Consider the following 22,069-nt stretch of genomic DNA (forward strand, 5'->3'; position numbering starts at 1 on the left):
TGTAGAAAGTTGTTAAAATAACTGTTATAGTAATATTTTTGGTATTTTCTAGCCCTATTTCCATGATCCAAATAGTATATTGTGTATCTAATATCATCACGTTATAACACCGTTACACTAACCACCGTCTAACTTTTGGACCTTCATAACTTTATAAAAATAGTCACTTACTAATGTCCGATATTGTAGAGAAAGCATACCCATATCTTCTCATTAAATATAATTGTATTGTCATTAATATCGTTAACTTTAAACTATTGCGACGTAACTTCCCAGGTCTTATCACAGAGGTATACTTTGGCGCCTCAGTTAACCTTTAACACTGATAACAGTACCGCGAAACGAAGATAACTACACGTGTGAATAAATAGCTTAATTACTAGATAGCTAACTAATACTATGTACTTCTTGTGACACGTGTTTGTAGTGGAACGTGTAAGATAGTTAATAGATTCAAAAATATTTGTGTTCATTGATACATTGTTAGTGAGTTATCTATACTTACTTAGTGAAATGCAAAATTGACTATATATGCCTCTCAAAATATTGTGTTATTGGCGTTCATTCCAACAATAGCCGGAACGAGTAGAAAGCACATACCTAATGTATTATAACCTAGATGTATGGAATCATTATTGTAACTGAAGGCGGATTAGTTGATGTAATGTTTGGAGCTAATTTGACAGCAATTTTTGAATAACTTTGATTAATAATGATCTTTTTTTTAAAGGCAATATTCTTATCTTACAATATTTAATCGTGAATCGAGCTCTGGGCCAGTACTAGTATAAGACACTCAACATGTAACATGTAAATATAAGTGTACACTATCTAAGTTACGAAGCAAGTAGTCACGCCGATCCGCAAGTTTGTCCTTGCTTGCACAACTTGTGTCCAAGTTGACAACTTAAGTCGAGAGGTCGCCAATTAGTCAAATTGACGCTAGACGGAATTGTATGTGCCATTCGTTAATGAATACTTTATGAGATGTGCTCATTAACTCATTAATTTATTTACGACTAAAGACGTAATTTTAAAGATCATGAAATGACGTTTTTTGAGAAAAGCATTTACAACTACCAAATATAATAATGATGATTTTTTATTTTTATTTTTTTTATTCTAAAACTGACGAAGACGTAGTACGTAATCAATAAATACTTTAGAATCGCACGTAGGGCAAATTTTTATCACTTTCTCATATTTCCACCTAATTTATTATGTTTTGAATGATTATCATATAAGATAAGTCGTATAAGACTTCTATATAATAAAGCCTAACAAAACAGATCTTACGAAAAAGAATCACGATCATATCTCTACTGAACTAATTCTTGTCTAAAACTTTATGACTATTGCAAAATTATACATAGAAAAAAATATAGAAATGGTCCTTCAAGCTGGGTCACTCTGAGCCCAATCCGAGAGCCTCTTCGCGAATGTTAATGATAATATTATTCACAGAATATAACATAGAAATAACATGAGATATGAGCGTATGAGATTTTTTATAGTTGTTTTGCTGGACGCTAACAAACATTGCGCTAAGGGTGGTTAGATACGAAGCGATACAGATGGATATAGTTTTATTTGATATTGGAGAATGGAAAATTATCACTTTGAATATTATTCGACAGAACAACTATAATACCTACATAAATAAGAACAGCTACCAAATAATTACGTAAAAGTTTTTATTGCGTGAAATAAATGGTTTGGAATAAATACAAGATTGTTTTAATTAATGTACACTGTACAGGTTAGGTACTCTGAAAAGTACCTAATCAGTCATTCGTATGCTCTATGATATAATATTATGTAGATTGTAGATCGAACGCTTTTTATAATAGGGTTTTACAAATCGCTTGAAGTGCTTAACCATTTTCAAGACAACTTTGAAAGGTAATTTGTAGTCATGATTATCTTACTCCCTTTAAATAAATTTTCAATACCGCCACGGTTCAACCGCCTCGTGTGTAAACACCCTTAGACGTACTTGATATGCATGAGATATGTAACCACCAGTTAAGTCCTCTTAATATACTAGTCTGTATTTAGATATGAACTGTGGAAATGCTCTTCTATTTTATTTAGTAAAGTGTATGTTTAGCTTAATTGAAGGAGATTTAGTTCTAGTCTGACATATTTTTTCAGTAGATTATATTTTGTAGGTGTTTTTTCTCGACGTAACTCTTTGGTTAGTATATGAAAAATAATCACAAAAATTGTAATTTTTATTATTTTGTTAAATACTTAGAACGATAGAGGAAGGATAAGAGAGTGTTATCTAATGGGATTTAATAATTTAAATCCTTTTTTATTCTTATGTCTAATTAAATACATTTCGGAGATTTTGTATTCAACTATTGTTATTATTAAAGTTATATATTGTGTGGAACGATTTGCCACCTGCGGTGTTCCCGAAGAACTACGACATTGGGGCCTTCAAGAAAAGAGCTAATTTTTCCATAAAAGGCCGGCAAAGCACCTGAAATACTTCTAGTGTTACAAGTGTATGGGCGGTGGTGACCACTTAACATCAGGCGGCCCACCTGCCCCTTTGCTTGCTCTGACATAAAAAAAAATTAAAGTTATAAAAATGTAATATTGCAATACTCCTAAAAATTATAATATGTAGAGTTCTAACAATCGTAGTGTAGCGTGACTTTGCAAATAAGAACTTACTTTACGAGTCACTTGTATCTTTATGAATACGAAATGACATGCAGATTCAATTAGATAATCCTCCAAATAAAATACTGAATATATGTTATAGTTCAGTATATTATAGTCATGTATGTGCTACACAGTAATAAGTAAAAATTACGTATGCAAATCGTATAAGACTGGATATTGGATTCAATGAGTGAAATCGAATGAAGGTTCACTAGCATCGCTCGCAATCAGGTGCTCTTTTATTATAAGCATATCATGCGACACCCTTGCGCTGTGCTACGCTTGTAGAGGCTACGAAATACGCGGAAAATGTTAGTAAATTCTAGAAGTGTAGTATTTAGGGACTTGGTTTTACTAAAATATGTTGTGTCTATTTAGTTAATTAGGTTCTACGACTTACAGTTAAAATTTCCATCTAATATTTTCTTATGAAATGAAACCTCATCGTATTATGTAAATAATATAAGCCAGTGTGCAATGCCTTAATACTTATATGATTTTATTATTCTTTATCTAAAAATTTACATTTTTGCCGATATTCTCTATTAATTTGTTTATTGATTTGATAACCTTAATTAATTGGTTTAGTTTAAATTTGATTTTACTGCAATACTTTTGCCTCTTCCTGTACACATTTGAAATTTAAATAATTAATTGTTTACGTATCCCGTATGTTTCATAGCCACACATACATGGAGGCCTCCGTCACGCGCCATTCCGTCAGCAATACTGTCTAAAGCAATTTGTATGTAAATCAATTGTTCTTAATTCTATTTATGCCGATGGTTATTGAGCATTACTATTTACTTTCTCCAGATGCAGCTTTCACGCAATTCTTGCCCTTACTTTCTGTAACATAAAGGGTATTTTTGCGTGATGTTTGTAAGTACTTAACAAAAAACATAAGAAGAGAACGTGATGATAGGGAATTGTTAATAAGTCTGCATAGCGGTTATAAATTTTATTGTATTATAGATAGGCCGTTCGGTTGCTGTTAAATGTTATTACCTTGGGCTTCGGGTTTAGTTCGCGTGCGTGCGCGAAATATTTTGGAGGTGATTTGAGATTTTGTTGAATACCCAGTGTGAGATAAGTTGAGCCATTATGTATGTAATATGGTATGGATTAAGGCTCTATGTTTAAAACAGACATCATAAAAGTTATAAAGGTGCATGTCTTATCTAAAATTTATGTTATTTTATTTATTTAAGTAGGTATGTATTAATGTTAACTAAAATATAATGGGTCTTTTTTATGTTAAAATTATTTGATATTGTAAAAAGTTTGTCTGCCCTGGTTTAACACCTCAGTTGTAAAATCAATTTTTATTCATACTACAACATAGAAGAGCACAATCAAACTTAAAACCGAAGAAAATTAAAACAGAAAGCCGACTAGTCAGAATTTTTTTTCTCAGAAACATTTTTATAATTAACATGTGTTCAGTAATGCCTAAAGCTTGATTAAGCAACTAAATAAGTAAACATAAGTAAATAGGACAACAAATCACGCCAGATCCGATCGCCCTATAAGATATTTATGTGAGCTGAGTTAGCGATACACAACGATGTATGGTTTTTGGATATGGCATTAATTAATTATTATTACCTTAAAAATATATTTCTTAAGTTCATATGTATTTAAAATTCGATATATAGGGTTACAAATGCTCTTACTATGGACAACTGACTGAAGCCACATGAAACAAGATAAAAATTGTGTAGGTATAAGTATAAGAGGGAATCGAGTCTACACTTTTGATTGTTCATCATCAGTCATCAGTTGAAGCCGTTTAAACATTTTTCTTTTTTACGTTAAATATATCGTATACTTCTAAATAAGTTTTCAATTCTAAAGTTTATAGAGATAATTTAGAATTTGGCTAGGCTGATTATTTTTGTATTGTCTATAATTTCGTAGGTCTGTGTCTATCGGCCTCACCGCGGTATCGCGACGCGGACATATTATCCGATACAAGCTTAATTAGCTACCCCTGTCTTGACGCAGATCTAACTAATTTTAGACACGAACAAATCCTTTATTTATTATAATCAAATAAAATAAACGTACTCTCTGTAAAACTTTCTTATATATTTTAATGATACAGTAAAAGCATACATTTAGCAAAATTTTAAATTTGAAATTGATTTTTGATTATTTATTTATAAATTAAGCAGTTTCTGGATTATTACACATACAAATATTTTTATTAAGATTCGAATTAAGTAAAAACTATAAGTTATCAAAATTATAATAAATCTAACACAGTCTCAAGTATTTAGCCTACACACACCAGCTATTAAGCTATCAATTTTTTTTACTAATATTATATTAATTCAATTCTAAATGTTCATATATCTTCAATGTTTTCTCAAGTAGTGTATACGTGTTGTTTATTTCTATAAATCAGGCGCGGACATCTTGCGGCCGAGGCTGCAATCTTCAATTTATCTGCCCTATAACTATACAATATAATGTTTACAAGTCATTGATAGTACTACGTGAGATACATATTATTTAGTGAAGGGAAATGTTATATATAACATAATATGGGAACTGAAACTAATAGGTATACAAACTAGATTTCATAAAATTGTTATAATTGGTATCGTTTCTGAAACATGTATTCAATTGATATAGGAATTCTATTAACATAAAAGTACATATTTATTTACTCGAATTTTTCTTTAATTATTATATTGACGACCTATTTGTATAAAGCTGTCATTTTTAGATACTAGAAATTATACTGCTTTCATGGGCCCCATTCACAATGGGCAGCGTTGGGCGAGTAGAGGCAATCATTTTAGTGTAGAGGGCCTAAATGTTTTTAATCGACCGTCTTTGTTAATGTTTATTCATAATCGCCATCATGGCCAAATATTCTTGGGCCAATGCTGCCCATTGTGAAGGGGGCCCATAAGACATCACGGTACTAAGGTATTAACTGCGCATACATCACACCGAAACATATAAATGATACATGTACCAATAAAGATTTCAATTTGTTCGCACCCGCCCGCGAGTGCAGTTTAGTGCGGAGTGAAGTTAGCAAGATGGCTTGTCATCGTTTCGCAGTAAAGAAGAACTTGGTGTAGGGTGGCGGTACACTGGGAGAATTGTGGGAGCTTTTAGTCACCAGTTCTCATATCGTATAATTAATGGAGATAGACACTGTTATGGCACAAGAAACAGAAATAGAATTGAAATGCCATTTTTCCGATTAGCTAAAGTTAAAAATTCATTTATGGGTCAAGGTATACGCTTTTACAATAGAATTCCTCATAACATAAAAGAGTTTAGTAGTTCTAAATTTAAAACTTATATAAAAAATTTCTAGTTCAGAGAGCGTACTACAGTATTCAGAAATATATGGACGATAAAAACCCATGGAGGGTTGTCGCGTAAAAACCACAGGAGAGTTCTTTGGCATATTATGATATAATATGTAGTTAGATATAAGTTACATATTATGTAATATTCACATGATTTTAAAAGAGCAACTATGGAGTTTCTTGCCGATTCTTCTTCATAGATACTGCTTTCCGAATCGGTGGTAAATGTTAAAATACTTATGTAATGACGATTCGAAAAAGCTACTAAATAGTAGCCTTATTGAATAAATGAATGTTTGAGTTTGAGTTTGAATGTTACTTAAGTTAGTTCAGCACATACAACCTTCCAATAATTTTTATGTTCTTACCCAAATGGCGTCGGTGAAAAGCATACACATTTTTCTCTAGCGTAGTATTATTGTCCGTTGAGTTTACATCCTAATTTCGTTACAATAGTCTCAGAAAAATAAATTACAAGCGTTGAAACGTCGGGAAAGAGATTTAAATAAAAAATAGCGTTTCATATCCATTTAAAAGTCTTTGAAATACAAATAAAAAATATATAATTTCACGCCACCACAAATTCTAAAATGCCACATCGAAAACTCTTTTTAAATATGTGTCATAAAGCTAAGAAATCTCATTGTACCCCAAACCTTACCACCACGTGAACAGTTTTCATATCTCGATATCGTGTGCTGATTTATCCGCTGACCAGCCAGCCATGTGCTGCTGAGACGAGTCTATTGGCTTCTGCTGCCATTGAAAACTTTAATTTTGTTCTATATTGAGATTAAAATTAAATAGATTATTGTATTTAAAGTACTGAGTTTGCTTGTGTAACTTGTTTTTAAATAATGAAACGAACTTATTAGAAAAAATATACACAGATCGAGCAGTATCGCGAAGCAATTGCCATGCGAAGCAGCTCTGTTTTTGGATCCAACTAACGAATAATAGTTATTTGGTGAAAGATGTTTTTTGTTGTATGTTAGAGTGGTACTTGAACGATATAACATACTAGATTTCTGCCCGCGGCTTCGCCCGCGTTTTCAAAGAAAAACCCACATGTTTCCCGATCCTGTGGGATTTTCGGGATAAAACCTATCCTATGTGTTAATCTAAGTTACCATCTATATGTGTGCTAAACATAGTAATCGGTTCTGTACTATTTGCGTGAAAAAGTAACATACACACACATACACATCCATTCTCACAAACTTTCACATTTATAATATTAGTAGGAGCAAACCGTTTTTGAATAATTGTATGTATTCTATACAATCATATATACATTCTATGCAATAAAAGGAAGGTTTATCACCTCATAAGCTCAGTTATATTGCGAAGAGACGACACTATTGAATGTTAACGAGAGCACGTGATGTACTTTACAATACTTCAATTTACAATATTAGTTTGTAGAACTTGATCATTTCATTTCATGCAATTTTTGCAATTTTTAGTAGATTGGATTGATACAATGTATATTTATGTTACAATTTGACAATATAAGAGTTCGAGTAAACGATTGATCTTTTAGAAACTTACGTGAATTTAAACATATTACATTAAATAATTTTAATAGCTTTCATATATACAAAATGTAATATAATCTCAAGTGGGTTTGTATCTAAGGCATGAGGTGCAAAGGCTGCGGTTAGAGGGGGGGGGGGGGGGGGGAGATTAATTACAGTACAATCGGAAAGCTGACAGTATCCTTGTAGCGAGGACATGTCTGCTCTATGTATCGAAATATGTTGTTATAGTTGTAGTATATTGTTATAGCTTTTTTGAATCATCTTAAAGTATTAAATGTTGAGATAAGTTCAAATAAGTATAAATGAAATGTTTGAAAAATTTTTATTTCTCTTGTAGGTATATTAATGACCTACCGAAATCAGTGAAACACAAATCAGTTTTATTCGCAGATGACACGACCCTAATTGTTAAATGTACTCAAAAGGAAACGTACGAGAGAGATATAAATGAAGCAGTTAAAAATATTGTAAAATGGTTAGAAGACAACAATCTTAAAATTAACTTATTAAAAACAAAAATAATTCAATTTTATACAAAGAATTGCTCCAAAATAAACCTAAATATAAAGTGTGATAACCAAGTAATAGAACAAGTAGATCATCATAAATTCTTGGGTGTTTTGTTGGATGAAGGTTTAAAATGGAACAAACACATTTATTACATTGATTACGTTTGTGACAGAATTAATCGTTTCGCTTACGTATTACGGCGTCTAAGAGATACTGTTTCTATGAATGCAGCAATAAATGCTTATCATGCCTACGTTTCCTCTGTACTTTCGTATGGAATCATTCTTTGGGGACAATCTTGTGATGTGCGGAAGGTATTTGTCTCACAAAAAAAAAATGTATCAGAGCTCTGTGCGGTTTGAACCAAAGAGACAGTTGTAGACCTCTGTTTAGTAAATTACGGATCCTTACTTTAACTTGCATGTACATAAGAGAAGTATGTTTATTTGTAAAATATCACCCGGAATACTTTAAGAAAAAAGGAGAAGTAAACTCGCATATGTTGACAAGATACCAAAACAAATTACATTTCCCAACGTGTAGAATCAACAAAGCTAAAAATAGTGTAATATTTATGGCAATTAAAATATAATATAATAAAATACCGGACAATTTTAAGGAACTACCAGTAAACCTTTTCAAAAATAAACTGACGAACTGGCTAATGGTAAAACAATTTTATGACATTGAAGAATTTATGACTTTGAAGTAGTGTAAACTGAATTGTGTGTACATTTAAATAATTAGACTATTTAACTTTCTTTTTTAATATTTGCACACCCAATCAATGGGTAGAATGTATTAGCCACATAACATTGTAATAATTAAAACATCTAGAATCTGTAACTACATTCTTGCAAATAAATATAATTTGAATTTGAATTTTGAATTTGAATTTGAATGATTTCAAATATTTAGCGCCTATTATATTGAGATATAATATTCGCTCTACATTTAGGTTCTACGCCGTAGTCGTAGCATAGCTATTTGGCATTGTCCAATGATTATTATTTATCACTAAAACTATGATCAATATATTATAATATGGTCCACATAATATTAATATTTGAGTGATGTGATTTTAATTTTCAATCAATGTTTTCTCTGCTCTGCTATGATGGTAATATTTTTAAGATACGTCGATAATATTAAGTTATCTCTCAGCTAATGTGTCTTCGTCTCTATCTGTATTTATTTTTATTATTATAGCAAATAAAAGCTAGGTAAAATTACCAATTAAGAGTTTACTACTGATATCATCTTCTGAACCAGTTATAATTTTCTAAGACATTATTAAAATCCAACGTAACTATAATCTTCTATCCGTGTAACCTGACGCTGACAGTAGGTCGTGGTCAGGTGGGCGCCGGTGGGGGGGGGGGTGAAGGGGGGAGTGGCAGAGATTAATTGCTGTTTGATCCGACAAGTGCACCCCAGGTACCTGACTGATTTACTGACTGGCAGCTAATGTAGTTGCTGTAGTCATTCTAGCTGTAATGGATGTGTGGAGGGAAATATTTTTGATGATTTGCTTGAAATAAGATACGTAAATACATTAGAATGATGAAGCTGAGTAGGCACAAATAAGTGAAGTAGGTTCTAAGTTTATCTATAATATATGAAATCACAGTCAAATAGTTATTCTTTTATTTTATTTGTTGAAACTTAAAAATTCAATAGTTAAGTCGATGTTTGAATAAAGCGTTCATCGTGATTCTTTTGCACTTGTAGCGACACCTCGCTCTGAATCGCGCAAGCGAAATGTTTCGCTACAGAGCTATATATACATTATACAACTTTCCGACATCATCCATTAGGGCCTTCACGGCCGGCCAGTCGAGTAGACTGGTCGAGGATCCTCCCTTTTTCGATGGAGGAATTCCACCTTCCTTCCTCCACAGTGGTGACCCCTGACACTTCCCAAGTCACAACTCCTTCTGTCCATCCATGATGTCCATGCTCACCTATCCCTTCCCCGCCCGCCAGCCAGCGCACTCGGCTTCAAATGGAAACCTGTCCACTACCATGTGCGATCGCGCATGCTTGGTCAGCTCCACAGCCATCCTCACTGCACACTCCGACTCACTGGAGCATTACACGCAGCATCACCGCACTCAGTTCCGACTCACCGTGAACTAGCGGCTTCCTGTTCCGACTCACTGGAACATACCTGGCATTGGCAATAGTGTTGCCCAAATGCAAGAACAAGACGAGACTTAGCCAGTCTTGGTCTTGGTCTTGCGCCAAAACATCTGGTCTTGGTCTTGGTCTTGCGCCAATACACCTGGTCTTGGTCTTGGTCTTGGTCTTGCGCTCCCAGTCTTGGTCTTGGTCTTGGTCTTGCAGCAAGAGTCTTGCAAGTCTTGCAATTACCTATTAGTCTATTACTATTTATTAAAATTTACTTTAAATCTTAGAAAAACGTATTAGAATTGGAACATTGTGAGCTTGAATTATCATAGCCATAGTAAAGATCAAGTAGATTAATAAATAACTAGTAATGCGCATAGGTCCAGTTTTTCATATTCTTTGATACAGTTTTTTGCGTCTCATAGAATTCCTAAGCGTACCTACCTAGTTATACACCGAACTGTTACACCTAACTACTCAGTGAAATAGCGCTAAGTCCTAGCTGCAAGACGCAAGAGTCTTGCAGGCTATGTCTTGTTCTTGCTCAAGTCTTGCACGGTCAGTCTTGGTCTTGGTCTTGCTAAAAATACGCGGTCTTGTTCTTGGTCTTGGTCTTGCAAAAACGCAAGACGCAAGACCAAGACTGCAAGACCAAGACTGAATTTGGGCAACACTAATTGGCAAGGCAATTCGTACTACGACCTCCGGTCTCGGAGGGGAGTCCTGTAGCGACACCTCGCTCTGAATCGCGCAAGCGAAATGTTTCGCTACAGAGCTATATATTATACAACTTTCCGACATCATCCATTGGGGCCTTCACGGCCGGCCAGTCGAGTAGACTGGTCGAGGATCCTCCCTTTTTCGTTGGAGGAATTCCACCTTCCTTCCTCCACACACTCAATTTCAATTTGATTCTTTTAACTTTGAGAACATATACCTACTGACTTCTTTTCTATACATCGTTTTTGTCACAAAATTAATACCTAATAAATAAAATGATTACTGACAAAAACTTAAAACTGAAAAACCTGAAGATTAATTAAAATTGCTTGTTTGAAATATGTAAACAAAAATTTCCTCAGTTCTTTTTCAATACCATGTAAAACATCTCCATAAAATAAACCAAAACAGAGGCTTTTCAGCTCTCCCAGGGTTGCGTTAAAAATTGATTTTCCCGCGCTCCCACGGGCCGCCACGTGGGCATTAATTGCTGTAAGTAATGACCCTTGTTCGTTTGACAGCCCTTGACACCTGATACGATGTTAATACTGGATGAATCTACCTTTATTTTGATTTTTTGTATGGTTAGGATTATTTAGTGATTTTCTGCATTACCTTATTCAGATGTAAATACGAAATGACCGGTTGGCTTGGTTGGTAGTGGCCCTGCCTTCCAAGCCAGAGTCGTGGGTTCCATTCCCACCCGGGGCAAATATTTGTGTGATGAACATAGATGTTTGCTCTGTGTCTGGGTGTCAATTACTATCTATATAAGTCAAATTATATATGTATGTTTATCAGGCATCCATAACACAAGCGAAAGCGTATTATAGGATCAGGTCGTGCCGTGTGTGAATATTGTCCTGAAAATATTTATAGGTAAAGTTCTAAACATTGTAAAATTAACAATACCATTACCATTACATTACCATACCACTGTTATTACGGTTGTCACATCAACATTATGTACTAGCAACATGTTATGAAAAATGCGTCCAATCCGTGTAATAAGCATCTGTATCTCATCCAGCAAGTTGGACGTGATGTGCCATTAGTGCGATATGAAGGAACAGGTCAGCGCCGGCCCTAATCGACGCCGCAATCCATCACCCACGTGAATAGGTGAGACGGTAGCGTCAGCAAAACATACGGGATATTTGAAAAAATATGTAGGTTTTATTGAAGTTATTGAGCGTGGAAAGACTGCGCTTTAATTGTGCTTGAGGAAGGAGCACATTTTAGGTTTAATTTGATGCGAAATAATTGATTCATTAAAACAAGCGTTACTTTATGAGAAAATAATTTCTGTGTGACCTGCGCTGGTTTAATATTGCGCCAGTCGATTAAAGCACTGTTTATTTCATAAATAACCTATACATAATAATGATAATGATTGAATTATGAAATATCCCCATAAAACGTATCTATAATTCTGGCACACATTAACAGTCTCGCTATATTTCATACAAATATTAGGTACATTTTTTTGCCAAAAACATTTGATATGTCATCAATGTTGGCTGACGCTACGACGAGCGTCGTGCAATTTGAGTGTGGGCGCACGTGTTACGTGTAATGACGCCGCCGAGTCGCTTCTGATCGATCATTACTAATACCTTTGCTTGCTTTCGATTGGTGTAATGAATGGAGTTGTGAATAATAATGCTAATTGCTATAAATATTATTTTATGAAGCCGTTTGATGAGTTAGTTTTGAATGATATGCGATGACAGTAGTTCATATTTCCTGGAAGACTGCTATGATGATGTTGGAAAATGGTAATAAAATTGAATGTTTGAAAGTTTAAGGTAAAAAGTGTATTTGTTTTTTTAATATGATTGTAAACAATGTGAATAATGTCAGATGTAGCTTAGTGTTGGATTATTCGGAAAGTCAAACATTTTTTTGAAACTTATTGTGTGTCGGTAGTTCGGTACCTTTTATATTAAGCGCATATTTAAAATTAACATTCGATTAGTCATTATGAATGATGGTCGAAAGTTCAGCTCTCTATATCGAAGCTCTAGCTTACCAATATGTATTTCCAGTGAAATTACATTATAAACACGGTAGCGGCGAGATGCAATGTGCACACCATATCCGATTACGCATAACTACATCACATTTCCATTTACCACAGGCACATCTGCTGGATCTGATTGCGAGGTGCCTCATCTGCTAATCCATTACCTCGTCCCATATTTAATTCCAACCTTGCACCCTCGAAAGTATAGCAATTGTCCGCGCCGGGCGCACATGTCGTTGCCCTTGGTATAAAATTTGATATATTGCACCGCCAACATGTGAACTACCCTCTTGGCTTAAACGGTGAGCACTCTGTGACCGAGAAATTGGAGACAAACGAAACTCAACCGCAAACACATACAATAGAGTCGTTAATGCATCGTGTAGAGGAGATAGTGCCACTTCGAATACAGAAGATCATATTGGCGAGCTTGAATTATAGCCCCTAAGTGCAGAGGCTTAAGATTGTTCTTAAGAGGCTGGACGAGGGCGAAATGGCAAATGCACTTCGCATGCCTGTGCAACTGATTGTGAGGGACGCAGAGGTAAGATAATGCAGATGTTTCGGAGGGAAGGTAGCCACCCTCCGAGAGATATTGATGACGGCAACAATTTCGCTTAACGTTTTCAATTAATATAAATGCTCGCCAGATCCTATTACTGGATTATAAGAATGGTTTTAGTGTTTAGGTACTGGAATAACTCTGTTAAAGTTTTGTTTAAATTTATGTTTTAAAATTCAGTCCAATTATCATATTATAAGTAGTTTTCTTTAGAACAAATTGTTTGGAATGATTTTATGTAAAAATGTTCTTAAGAATTCAGGAACTCAAAATTAAAATTGATAGTCTCCTTTTTAACCTTTACTGATGTTTTTATAAGTTTCTAAACAACCAAATTGATTCTATTCCATTTTATATCTAAATGTAAAAATAAATGTGAGTATTCCAGATAGGTATTCGATGTATATTTTATAGCACTTTGCAAGACAAGAAATGAATATTGTTTTTACAATCGCAAGATGGAATTACGCGGTCCGCAAACCGGTGCGTCCATAAAAAATGGAACTGGCAACTTCGCAGTTGGAATCGAATAAAAACGATCCATCAATTCCGAATCCCGGTGAAAGTTTCACCGTCAGAGCGAAATCGATATGAAATTAGCTAATGGAAACTTGATAGCCGACAAAAAACTGAATCCCCGCAAGCCCCCGTGAGCGCATTTCGCGACAATAAATCTCTGCATTGTCCCAACGACAGATGGCGTGCACCCTCCGCGACAGGTAACGTTATACCCACGAGCGGCAGAACGACCCCAGCACCAAAAAGCGCTGCCGAAATTAGGGTCCGGAGAGGAGATTTAAATGAAAGCGATGTAAGCGCTTGTCAGGTAACTGCATTAGACACGTACAATAGAATATTCAATTATGTTAATGCGCACGTTTGAGCCATGTGGGCGATTGTCCGCCATTTTTGTTCAGTCGCGTGCACAATGAGTTCGGATTATGTCGCCCGTTTCAATTGTAACGGTTGGATTTTGACGCATCTCTTTCTATTCTATTAAACAAGCATTACAATTAATGTATTTTGTTTGATTCGCTTTGTCTCTCTTTTTTGTTTACCCTTCAGATTCCGTTTGATGTGTTTTATTTTATTACTCAACAATCGATTGAGAATTTCATTTCTTAAACAAGTATTTTTTTTTTTATTTACATTGATGCAATCATAAACTCATTCGAGTTTTTCTGTGCACCATAAGCCCACAAACCGCTACATAATATGTTTTAATACTTATTGTTAGTTCTTAATCCTAATGAGGGTACTTAGAAATTTTTTAGTGACGAGCGACATCGGTAATCTTGCTGGCCGTGTAAACATACAGTATGCTCCTTTCGTGAATCTATAATTTTGTATTATTTGTATTTATATTTAGATAAAATTAAAATAATGTAAAAATTAGATAATGTAATATTCTATTTCCTAAACAATTTGCCTATTCACTATTGTATTTGATAAGATATGAAAGATAGATCCAGGATTCATAAAACAATCTTCCTTTTAAAAACAAAGTCACATGCGAACGCAATTAACGTCGCGCCAAAGTTACACATGGGATTACATCAGTACAAGTTTTTCCTATTTTAATTAAGGCTATGGTCGGATAGCGGCAGATCAAATTTCAATTTAAACTTTTCGCATTAACTCTCAGTACAGAGCTTTAAAAATACGCTTCAGGGAGTAATCGGGCAATATTCTAATGACACTTAAGCTTCGAAAGTAAACCGCGGAGAAACGTGCCGGCAGTTGGAGCGGGCGTTTTATGTGTAAGATGAGAAAAAAAAACAAAAATTATTTGATTTCTAGTAGTAGGTATTAAATACCGCCGCAGAGTAGCCAGCTTATCGGTCTTCTATCGGATACACTTTGGAGAGTGCGCTGCGGAACTGCACGATCTCGTTCCGCCATCCCCGTTCTTCCATCGATCGTCGAGGCGCACAGATTCTAGGCATCGCCATATGGTGGACGTTCCATGTACCCGGACTAAGCGGTTCGGTTCCACATTCTTTATCCGAACCGCGAGGGACTGGAACATGCTTCCTGAGTCTGTGTTCCCCGACGAGTACAATATGGGGGTCTTCAAGCGTAGAGTGAACAGGTACCTTCTAGGGAAGCGCGTTCCATCTTAGACCGCATCTCAGCTTAACATCAGGCGAGATTGTGGTCAAGCGCTTCCCTATTACCAATAAAAAAAAAAAAAAAAAATAGATTTTAGTTCATTATTAGCCACGGAGTTAACTTATACAAAATAATGGATGTGATATTTTTACAAGAAGAAAAAGAGGGACCATTTTTATGACGAGGAAAGTAGTGACGTAACCGTCTTACGTGGTCTCTGTATTATGAATTATTATGAAGTACATAATAGGCATGACGAATGATTTTGAAATCCTCTTCCATAATGTGTGTATACGTTTACTATACAAGAAAAACCCTATATTTCGGTAATATATTGAAATTTAACGAAGATAAAAGCCATTTTTCAAAAAATATTTATCAACTGTGCCAAAACAGCTCGCAGGTGTCATGGCGTAAGAGTGACGTCACTCTTTAGTAAATACGTAATTATTTGTATGCATTGCGAAGAAAATTTAAAAAATATTGATTTAATATGTGTTATAGAAACGAATTTCAAAGTTTATAAGTGGTGTGCAGTATTGCATTGTGAATCCACATTAAAATAATACTCAAAAATGTGTTAGTAATTATTTTAAGCGAGAAAATAATAAGAAATGATTGTATAAAGTTGGCGCGGAGAACCCCGAAACACGTATTCGTGAATTCGCAATTATATTTCTGTTCTGAGTCGATAAAGCATACGTGAAACAACAGAAAATAAATAAAAATACGTATTCTCAACATATTCATAACAACAAAATACATCTGACGTGAGTTGTTTACTTAAGCGTGACGTCACGCGTGTTTTAGTCAAAATGGCCAACTGCAGAATTTCAATGTTTTATTTTATTGATAATCTCATTAATCTTAGTGTTTTTAAGATTTATAAGTCACTATATTGAATTTATTTATTATACATTTTCACTTAAAAACACTAATACGATCATTTATGGATACTGTCGTCATGCCTAATAGGCATAGTAAAGGGACAAGGGTGCATTTTCATTGTCCTATCAATACGCATAAAACTCTTCCGTTTCTGAGTACCTAACGCAAAGCCGAAAGAACTGAGCGTAGAAAGTAAAAATTTCTGTGAAGGTTTCTTACGTTTTGCAGGTGTACATAATATAATATTTCCCAAACTTACCTACCAGTAAATACAATAATTTAAATAACCAGTATTAAATGCATTTATTATACTCTCAAATCCGCTAGCAGTCAAGTAGACAATAGAAAGGTTACGACGCGTCATTTTTACAAGCGTTGATTGCGCGCGTAATTACGCGGGGCCAAAAGTGAATTATATTTTTACGAGCCGAGTGTTTTACGCAATTATTGTCTGTCGTTTTGTTACGTTTATGAATTGACAACGAATTGCTGGACAATTATTGCTGTTTAGGTAGAGCAGATCTTTTATATTACAGGTTAGTCAAATATTGTACGAACTTAGTACGTTTAAAAATGGTTGCAGCTGGTTTTATTTTCAATATCATACTGAAACAGTTATTATTTAAACTACATTTATTTTAAAACGCTTTTGCATTATCAAAATACAGCTATAAATTATATTTTCAGAAAGCAGATTTTATAGAGAAGAGCGGAAAAACCTCTGCAACATAATATTCTTATCAATAGAAAACATTAATTAGGTAGGTAATGCACAATAAATTATAGTGTGCAAATAAACTTCTTATTCATATTATTAAGTTTCACAAGGCGTACGGTCTATCGTATGATAAGGTATAATGATGAAATTAAATAAGAACAGAATGCCTAATTAACTCAGTCAATAAGAGTAATACAATCATTGTATAATTTGTGAAAAACAACAAAAAGAAAATATCTTCTTCCTGAATCTACGAAATATAAAAATAAACAAAAGAACGTCTAAACAATAGGTAATTACCAACTACTAACTCATTAGTGTTTGTTGCGATCGGGAAATACGTGATTCGCGCGCTTTTCCACAGATATAACAAATCCGCAAATAATAAATACAGATTATATTAGATATTAGAGCTGAAGATTGTTTGTGATGTGGATTAACGTTAATTGTTACGTCAAGTTCACCTAATTGTTTTATTGTCTGAGATTAGGTGGTTATTATTTATTATTAAATATAAGATAATGTATCACATTTTTTGTTCAATATAATATAACAGTCGCAGAATAATAAATGATTATTATTAAACTTATTTTATCCCACAATAGCTACTTAATATTATGACAAGTAAAAGTAAAAAAATAAGTAATTAAAATTTAGCCAGAATGTAGTAAATAAATATAAAAACATTTTGGCCCATGAGGGGATCGAACCCGCGACCTTCGCGTTATTAGCACGACGCTCTAACCAACTGAGCTAATGGGCCGATAGAAAACTTCTTGAAATTAAGGTATATTTCATTATACTATTTATTTAGACCAAATTTTATCATGCAATAAATTACCATAAAATCGATTATAATAAATTATCATGAAACTCCAATGAAAGTTGAATAATTTATTCTTAGTTTTTATTAAACATAGTACCATTTCTGCACTTTTCTTTTCGATTACAAAAACCGCACTCAAATCTGATCATCTCAAATTCAAACTTTTCATGTAAATTTTTACAAGAGTTTAGTCCTTTTTCAACCATCGAGAAACTTGTAAAATTTATTTTGCCAAGAAAATGTATCGTATATCAAATAAAGCTTATTTGAGTTTTAATTTGAAATAAAGCTGTTATCTAGCTATCTACTATACAGAGGACATATTGTAAGCTAGATTCTCAGGTGAATAGTCTGTTTATGTCAGCGTTTAGCAATAAATCAATCAGTTTTGCGGAGGGGCGGAATGGGCTGGGTTTAGAAGCGGAGTTGGTATGGAGAGCTTCGCAAAACTACTGATATGGACCAAAAAAACTGTGGAGACGAGTGTAAATTTAGTTTCAAAATATATAAAAAAAAAAAAACTACAAAAACATAATATTTAAGATTTCACGGTATGAAATGGGAATGGAATGGTAATACGTGAACTACTGGATAACTTAAATGTAGGCACAAATACGTAGCGGGCGTTATTTTTCAGTTTTGTAAATAGTTATATATTATGATCCTATATTTAGCTTTGGTACATACGTTTAGAGGTCAATAAATAAATTAGTATTAAATTAGACTTATAAGCTGTACTGGCCTTAAGTAAGAGTTCTAAAAATGCAATTATTTTAGCAAATGTAGAGTTACAACTACATCGAATTTTAATTACAAATACAACATTGAGATAAGGATGCAACAAAAATTTCCATGGTACTCCATGGTTTCCGTATTCTGGTGCGTACTGCGTGGCGAGTGGCGCGGATATGTCAAATTGACGTGGATTGTTGTCAGAGCTGTGTGACGTCACGGTACATCGGGCGAGTCGAGCCGTTCCGGGCTTGACAAACATACGCATTGTGGAGTTTTAGAGGGAAATTCAGGAAAAATTTTGGATGTGTAGATGAATGTTGAGAGATAGAGTTTGTATGATAATTATTAACTAAGTCAAAATTTTGTATATAAACATATTTGTATTATTTTTTGGTGAAAATCATTCTCATCAATCACATAACAATATTTTTTTTAATACCTATGCTATACATTTAGAACAGACTTAAAGGGAACATATACTTGTCCTAAAATTACGAATCTGGCTATTTTTGCTTCAACATTAATAATATCATCATGAACCTATTTTGTTTCTACTGCACGGTGAAAGCAATGAATACCTTCGTCACTGGTCTTGCCTTACTGTTTCATTTTAATACCATAAATACCTTATAGTACGATATAGACAAGCAAGATATTATACAAAACCTTAAACTAAGAAAATTCTAAAAAACGACGAACCCTTATTGGTCAGAACATAAAACACACACCACCATACACAGCGCTCACGACGATACTGCAATAATCCGTTTACTTTTATCTTCAAGGCTTGTTTCAGAACCAAGGCATACCTAGCACATATCCCAGGCTCAATCACAAACGGATAGAGTTGATTTTCTCTCAGCAAAGTGTCAAGCAAGTTGGTTGTGTCCATCAAAGAGGTTAATAATAATAATAATAAACACTTTATTGCACACACATAACAAAAAATAATAAAAACACTCAGAGTAATAAGATGCGGTACAATATAGGCGGCCTTATCGCTAAGAAGCGATATCTTCCAGGCAACCTTGGGATATAGGAAAAGTTTGAGGAAAAAACAGTTGGAAAGTAGAAGGAGCATAGCGGAGTATTATAAAACGTGCAAAAAAAAAGTATTTAAGATTACAAGAATATAAATATTATATACAATATACATAAAGGACAGAGAAGAACAAGATGAGATTAAGACATGTTAGAAAGGATAAAATATCTAAACGTTACAAGTTGTGAAGGAAGTGTTGTTTGACCAGAAACTTGAAGGAGCTGATAGTTTGAGCTTTCCTGATATTGATAGGGAGCGAGTTCCACAGCCTTACAGCTTGAACGGTAAAGGAATCATCGTAAAAACGAGTTTTGTGAGCGGGCATGCGAAGCGTAAGGTTATCTATGGAGCGTAAATCGAGTTCATGAGAAGCACCCAAGAACACGAATCTATTTTTGAGGTAGGATGGGGATCTAGGATCAAAAAGGATAGTGTATAGGAGGGAAAGGATGTGAGTATTCCGGCGAAGTCGGATCGGCAGCCAGTTGAGTTTTGAGCGATATTCTGATATATGATCATATTTGCGCAAGCCAAAGATGAATCTGATAGCAAAATTTTGAAGTCGTTCTAATTTGTTAAGTAGCTCCTCATTAAGGTCTGGAAAGCATGCATCACCATAATCAAGGATAGAAAGCAACAAAGACTGCGCCAGCACAATTTTCGTAGGAACGGGTAAAAAGTTGCGCAGTCGACGTAAAGATGAAGTAACGCCAAAAACTTTACGACTTACTTCTTTGATGTGTTCGGTCCAAGATAGGGTTTGATCAATATGAATACCAAGGTTTTTAACCGAAGTACTATAAGGAACTGGAACTCCATCGATCAAAATATGAGCCAAATCCGAAAAAGAAATCTTTGATAGTAAATAAGAGCTGCCCAATATAATAACTTGACTCTTTTCAGGATTTAACTTGAGACCATAAGCGTGAGTCCAGTCGACAATGGATTGAAGATCAGTGTTTATGCGAGAAATAGCTTCTTCAAGATTTTCCAAAGCCGAATGGGTGTAAATTTGCAAATCGTCTGCATACAGATGGTAGAGAGACGAAACTCAAACTCAAACTCAAACTCAAACATTCATTTATTCAATTAGACTACTATTTAGTAGCACTTTCGAATCGTCATTACATAATTATTTTAACATTTACCACCGATTCGGAAAGCAGTGATCTATGGAGAAGAATCGGCAAGAAACTCCATAGTTGCTCTTTTAAAATCATGTAAATATTACAATATATGAAACTTATATCTAACTACATAATATGCCAATGAACTGTCTTGTGGTTTTTACGCGACAACCCTCCATGGGTTTTTATCGTCCATATATTCCTGAATACTGTAGTACGCTCTCTGAACTAATACATTTTTTATATAAGTTTTAAATTTAGAACTACTAAACTCTTTAATATTGTGAGGAATTCTATTGTAAAAGCGTATACCTTGACCCATAAATGAATTTTTAACTTTAGCTAATCGGAAAAATGGCATTTCAATTCTATTCCTGTTCCTTGTGTCATAATCGTGTCTATCTCCTACTCTTGTGTGTAAGTCGGAGCTTTTGTGTACATGCAAAATATTATTAAATATATACTGTGATGGTACAGTAAGGATACCAGTATTCTTAAAATGATCTCTTAGTGAATCCCGAGCACGTAAATTATATATAGAGCGAATGGCTCTTTTCTGTAAGATAAATATAGTTTCTATATCTGCAGCCCTGCCCCACAGTAGAATTCCATAGGACATAATGCTATGAAAGTAGCTGAAATAAACCAGTCTAGCCGTATCTTCATCGGTGAGTTGCCTTATTTTTCGGACTGCATATGCAGCTGAACTGAGCTTACCTGCAGCGGTGTTGACATGGGCTCCCCACTGTAGTTTCTCGTCCAATGTTAACCCTAGAAATACAGTAGACTCAGTAGGATGCAATACCTCCCCGTTCAAGGTAATATCTCTGTTCAACTTTTTTACGTTAGGAAGTAGAAATTCAACACAAGTGGTTTTTTTGGCATTTAATAATAAATTATTGGCATTAAACCATTCAGATATGTGTAAAAGAGCACTGTTCACTTCGTCAACATTTGGGTCATGCCTATCCACATTAAAAATTAATGAGGTATCATCTGCAAACAGAACTATTTCACACCTATCCTGCAAATAATAGGGAAGATCATTGATATATACCAAGAACAAGAAGGGACCTAAAATTGACCCCTGTGGAACACCAATGTTAATTGACGCACCGCTA

General features: G+C 34.3%; 1 non-coding gene across 1 annotated transcript; it reads right to left on the bottom strand.

The window, feature by feature from the left end:
* Positions 1-17,907: 17,907 nt before the first annotated feature.
* Trnai-aau lies at positions 17,908-17,981 on the bottom strand. The gene has a single exon. It is a non-coding gene; the product is annotated as a tRNA-Ile (tRNA).
* Positions 17,982-22,069: the final 4,088 nt, after the last annotated feature.

This window comes from Colias croceus, chromosome 7 (genome assembly GCF_905220415.1).
Source record: "Colias croceus chromosome 7, ilColCroc2.1".
NCBI lineage: Eukaryota > Metazoa > Arthropoda > Insecta > Lepidoptera > Pieridae > Colias > Colias croceus.